The following is a 6,709-nucleotide window of genomic DNA, read 5'->3' as shown; positions in this document are numbered from 1 at the left end:
CATGGGTATATGAGACCACTTCATACATAGAACCCTAGTAGCACAGACTATAAGAACAACAATGAATAAATGGGACCTCCTGAAACTGAAAAACTTCTGTAATACAAAGGACACTGTCATTAAGACAAAAAGGGAACCTACTGACTGGGAGAAGAACTTCACCAACACTGCATCAGATAAAGGTCTGATCTCCAAAATATATAAAGAACTCAAGAAACTAGACATTAAAACTCAAATTAACCCAATTTATAATGTGGTACTGAACTGAACAGAAAATTATAAAAAGAAGAACTTCAAATGGCCAAAAGACATTTAATTAAGTTCATGCTCAACCTCCTTAGCAAGCAGGGAAATACAAATCAAAAGAACTTTGAGATATCATCTTACACCTGTCAGAATAGCTAAAAGCAAAAACACCAATGATAGCTTATGCTGGAGTGGATGTGGAATAAGGGGTACACTCATCTATTCTTGGTTGGAATGCAAACTTACTTGTGCAATCACTTTGGAAATCAGTGTGGCGGTTTCTCCGGAAATTCAGGATCAACCTACCTCAGGATCCTGCAAGTCCACTCTTGGGAATATACCCAAGAGATGCCCAATCATACTACAAAAGCATTTGTTCAACTATGTTCATAGCAGCACTATTTGTAATAGCCAGAACCTGGAAACAACCTAGGTGCCCCTCAATAGAAGAATGGATAAAGGTGTGGCAATATATACTTTAGAGTTTTACTCAGTGTTAAAAAAAAAAACAATGACATCTTGAATTTTACATGCAAATGAATGGAAATAGAAAACACTTTACTGAGTGAGATAACTCAGACCCCAAAAGATGAATATGGTATGTACTCACTCTTAAGTGGATTCTAGCCATAAATAAAGCACATTGAGCCTATAATTCGGGATCCTAGAGAAGCTAAATAGAAGGTGAACCCAAAGAAAAACATATATTTGTCCTCCTGGATATTGGGAGTAGACAAGATTGCCAGGCAAAAGTTCGGAGCACAGGGGTAGGTGTGGGGTGGAGGTAAGGGGAGATGAGGAGAAAGAAGCGAGAAGGGGGATTTGGGAAGAGCTTTGAGGAATGGTATGGTTGACATGAATGAAGGATGGATATGGGAGCCGGGAAGTATATATATATATTAATGAAGGGAGCCATTTTAGGTTTAGCAAGAGATTTGATTCTAGATGGGTTCCCAGGTTTCCAAGGAGATGTCTCCATCTTGTTCCTTGGGCAGCTGAGGAGAGGGTTTCTGAACTGGGCTTATTGATGTGGGAGTCTTGTATATCAATCTGTTGATTTCAATGGTTAATTAATAAAGAAACTGCTTGGCCTGATAGGTTAGAACATAGGTGGGTGGAGTAAACAGAACTGAATGCTGGGAAGAAGGGAAGTGAGCAAAGATTCCAGGCTTCTCTTTTCCAGGGCAGACACGATGAAGCTCCGACCCAGGATGGACGTAGGCTAGAATCTTATTGTTAAGCGTACCTCGTGGTGCTACATACATTAAAAGAAATGGGCCAAGCAGTGTTTATATGAATACAGTTAATGTGTCGTTATTTTGAGGCATAAGCTAGCCAGGAGGCCAGGAGCTGGGTGGCAGGAACACAACCCCGCAGCTCCTACTACAGAATGGGGCCCAGACGTGGGGAACTGAATCCACAGAAAGCTCGAGAAAGCTTGGGAAAGAATAAAGAATGTTTTCTTGGTAGCAGCAAGTTCTTGGGTCTGCTCTACTTGCACGAGGCAAACAAGCTCTCTCATCTAAGAGAGGCTTCCTGACTCACTTTAGCTGCAAAACCCTGCAGCTCTTAATAGGTCCTGCCACGAAACACTTAAATGCTGTTGATAAAAGCGACTAAATGCTTGCTTGTTTTCAGCAGTATCAGGAAAAAAGCTGAGTTGTTTTAAAATGTTGGCTTTGTGGGCCATCCTGTCAGGGAAAACTCTGACTCTTTGAGGCAGGAGGTCAGCTACAGAGAGAACATTTGAGTGTTGTAGCTTGTTTGCTGGCAAGGACCTTGAAAAACCTTAGACTTGTGGCAATAAAAAATGGCTACAGCCGGTACCTCTGCCATGAGGCTGGAAAGCTAAGGAATGGGCTGGATCTAGCTGGAAAAGACTTGGCTTTAATCCTACCCATATTGCTCAGTAATTTAAAGGCTCATGTGGGCAAAAAAAGAGAGAAAGATACAGTAAAGAGATATTCAAAAACGAAGAAAACCTCTAAATGATTTACAGTGTATTAAAAATATATGCAGGCTAAAATTTAAAGTTCTTAAAGTAAAAACCAAAAAAAAAAAAGGAAGAAAGAGAGTAGTTGGGTGTGGTAGTACACACCTTTAATCCCAACACTTGGGAGCAGAGGTAGATTGACCTCTGTGACTTCAAGGTGTGGTAGGACACACCTTTAGTCCCTTTGCCTGGGAGGCAGAGACAGACAGATCTCTGTGAGTTCAAGGTGTGGTAACATACACCTTTAATCCCAGCACTTGGGAAGCAGAGGCATGTGGATTTCTGAGTTCAAGGACAGCCTGGTCTACAGATTTATTCCAGGACAAATATATACAGAGAACGTGTCTCAAAAAATAAAAGTAAAAATGAAAGAAATAGAGGTTAAAATAAAGTCATAGAAAGATGGAAAATACAATGAGAATCTTTATACTATATGCTATTATGTTCTCTTTGAATTGCTTGACTGCTGAGAAAGGAGCAACAGATGCTAAAAGATATTTGTTTATAAATGACACTGAGCTAATGCAACATAGATATTTTGAAAATAACTTGATTCAGAATTTGGATCTAAGGATATGATACTTTGGAAGAGTTTCTTCTTTTGTTTTCACAGAGGATGAGACCCTGTGGATTGCTTCTATCCCAATATGGTATGATAGACTACGCCCTCCTGAAAGTTTGCTGTGAACACCTTCAAAAAATTACTTTGCTCAACTGCCGACTGAGATGAACCTAGCAGACAGGTTATACCATGAAAGATCTAAATAACTGCGCCCCCATACAGCAGGAAGCAGTTTGGAGAAAAATAACTGTGCCCATGTTCCCAAATATTGCTTATAAATGTTCTTTTACATTTAAAGGGGGATATGATATAGATATGAATAATTTACATTGATATAAATTTTGCTTTATTGATTGAAATTTAAGGTCAATTTTGTTATATGTATACATGTGTATATGTATTTCTGATATTGATTAAGGTATTGTGATTGTGTAGTTCATGTAAAAATGTAATGTATATGGGTTGCTAATGGATAATCATTAATAATAGTCAAGTTTGTAGTCATGTTAGTTAGATTTTCTAGATGTACACAGATTTATTTTAGATAGGCATTCTTCATATCTTTCAAAGACTACAGAATATGACATTTAATGTTTTAATAACTTAGGGCTCTTCATGACAATGAGACAATTCTGCTCCTGGCAGCACCAATCTACTTCAAGAGGAAGATGGTCATCGAAGAGGCACCTTATGGAGTTTGATAGCCATTTGGGCAAGAAACTGCTCTTGCCTGGACTGTTGCATAAACTGGACACAGAGAACCCACAGAGAGAGGACTACTGAACTTGCCTAAAGGTGAGACGATCTTTTGGGGTTCCTGATTCATGAAAGAGTGTGTGAGACATTCTGCAGGACACAGCAGATAGTGACTGAACTGCTTTTGAAATTTCTTGCTTCATGGAAATGTCTCTGGATACTATGGGGTTGAAGGCCGAAGGTAGATGCCCCAATGATACAGATTAACTTTGGGTAACTGTCCAGGCAGTGAGATGTCTCTGTGATATCTACAGTTTTGTAAGTTGCTTACTTCTCATTTACTTAGGTAATATTATATCCTTCTGGAGTCTTAGATGGAGTTGAAGAATAGATAGATAGTTATAGTTGTTTTCCTTTGTTATGATAAAACATAAAATAGATTTAAATATTGTAACTGTAATTCTTACTTGATAACAGTTTTGTTATATGTAATTTTGCTATGTTAAAGTTAAAGCCTTTTTTGTTTAAACAGAAAAAGGGGAAATGATGTGGGAGTGTCATATATCAATCTGTTGATTTCATTGGTTAATAAATAAAGAAACTGCTTGACCTGATAGGTTAGAACATAGGTGGGTGGAGTTAACAGAACAGAATGCTGGGAAAAAGGGAAGTGAGTGAAGATGCTATGCTGCTCCATAGGGCAGATGTGATGAAGCTCCTACCCAGGATGGACGTAGTCTAGAATCTTCCTATTATGTGCACCTTGTGGTGCTACACACATTAATAGAAATGGGCCAAGCAGTGTTTATATGAATACAGTTTGTGTGTCATTATTTTGGTGCATAAACTAGCCAGGCATCTGGGACCTGGGTGGCAGGAATGCAGCCCCACTACAGCTTATGCCATAGCCATACCTATGAATTTCTTGCAAATCACCATAGACCCTTCTTCTGGCCATGTGTGGAGATAGAGACAGAGAACCACATTGGAGCACTGGACTGAGTTCCCAAGGTCCAAATGAAGAGCAGAAGCGTAGGGAACATGAGCAAGGAAATCAGGACTGTGAGGGGTGCACCCACCCATGGAGACGGTGGGACTGATATAATGGAAGCTCACCAAGTCCAGCTGGACTGGACTGAACAATCATGTGATCAAACCAGACTCTCTCAATGTGGCTGCCAATGAGGTCTGACTGAGAAGCCAAGGACAATGGCATTGTGTCTTGATTCTACTGCATAGAGTACCTTTGTGGGAGCCTAGTCTGTTCTGATGTTCACCTTCCTAGATCTGGATGGAGGGGGGAGGACCTTGGACTTCTCACAGGGCAGGTAACCCTGATTTCTCTTAGTTCTAGAGAGGGAGGGGAAAGTGAGGAGGGAAATGGGAGGAGGGGAGGAGGTGGAATTTTTTTATTAATAATACCAATATACTGTTATCTAATAAAAAGAAGTTATAGTCTCAATGCCATTCTTTCACCTTTTATGTGAAATGTCAAACTTGTGGTGAGTTTGACACAGAATTATTCCAAAAGACTGGGTGACTTGGTTGAAGCTGTTTTAGAGCCTGATCCACAATTATAGTGGAGTTCCTTGTTCAAAGAAGAAGGTAGGACTATTAAACAATGGAATAAAACTAGAGGTATGAAAATCTCCCAAGATCAACTTCTTGAAGAAGGAAATTATGGGACTGTAGAAGGGCAATCTTTGAATGATGACCACACCATGTGTTTATGCCATAGAACAGCTTTGAATGATTGGGACAGAACTGGAGAAATAAGAAAGAAAACTGATTCATTTACTGAAGTTATACAAGAACCAAAAGAAGACTTGATGTGTTTCTTACAAAATTTGACAACCATAATAAACAGAAGGATACAAAATTTATAAAGTGCATGAATAATAAGAAAATTTATGGCTTTTGAAAATTATAACTCTCAATGTAAATGGATAATTAGGCATTTACAGGAAAGGTCTGCTCACTTGGAGGAATAGATCCAAAATACAATTAATATTGAATCTCATGACCACAATAATGCTTGGGTAGAAGGGATGATTTCTAAAAGTTTGAGGAAAATTTGGAATGAGAGTGTTATAATTATGGCAAAAAAAGGTCACCATAAAAGGAACTTTAAACAGGGTGTTCATAGAACCAATATATTTTCTAAGCAGAAGTCAAAAGAGTGTGCCTCTCCCTTCTGAAAAATGCAGAAGATATAGCAAAGGCAGTCATTGGACTAAATAATGTAGATCAACAAGAGATATCTAAGGTAGCCCTTTATTGTTGGGAAAAATTGTTAAGGCGCCTCTCACAGGCCTTTGTCCAAAATTCTGGTTCAGTCATTTCTTTCTATCCTAAGTTATCATTCCTAATGCAATTAAAGAACCTAATGTCTCTTGTAGGAAACCATACTGTTGTGGATAACAGAAAACCTATAAAGAGAGAACAAAACTTTCAGGAGATACCATAAAGTGAGTATTTCGGAAAACTTTTATAAATGAACAAAGATAAAAATTAAAAATATGAATAATTGATGTTGTCATTGAAGGCCTGATACACATATATGCGGAAGTAGCAATAATTTTAATAGAATCTTGACATGCAAATTGACTTCTTCAAGAGGTAAATGTTCTGCTTTTAGGGATTGGAACTTTGTCTCAGGTAAAACAGAACATGAGATGGGTTGAACATATAGGGTCATAAGGAGAGAGGAAAATTAAAACCATATGTGGCTACCATAGCATTGACCTTTTAGGGATGTGATTTGTGACAGCAAAGAAATTATTAGATAGGTATTCTCCAAATCTTAGAAAAAACATAAATTAATGTATGTTTATGGGAAAATATTTCAAGGTATTATAAGAAAATTCACTGACCATTAATGATCCACAATAATAAGGCTGAACAGCTCCTGATCCTTTAAACGCACCAACAACCCTAACTTTAAAATGGTTGATGGACAAACCGGTGGGGGTTGTGCAATGGCCTTTAGCAACAGTCTTTAGGACAGCTGGTACAGGAGCAACTAAATGCTCAGCATATTGAAGCATCAAACAGTACTTGGAATTCTCCTGTATTTGTTATTAAAAAGAAATGTAATAATGGAGAATTGATGGAGGAAGATCATTGGTTAATTAATAAAGAAACTGCTTGGCCCTCATAGATTAGAACATAGGTGGGTGGAGTAAACAGAACAGAATGCTGGGAGGAAGAGG

This window comes from Microtus oregoni, unplaced genomic scaffold (assembly GCF_018167655.1).
Source record: "Microtus oregoni isolate MIOR12 unplaced genomic scaffold, Mior012 000050F_000, whole genome shotgun sequence".
In the NCBI taxonomy this organism is placed as follows: domain Eukaryota; kingdom Metazoa; phylum Chordata; class Mammalia; order Rodentia; family Cricetidae; genus Microtus; species Microtus oregoni.
The sequence above is the reverse complement of the archived record's forward strand: the minus strand, read 5'-3'. Positions refer to the sequence as shown.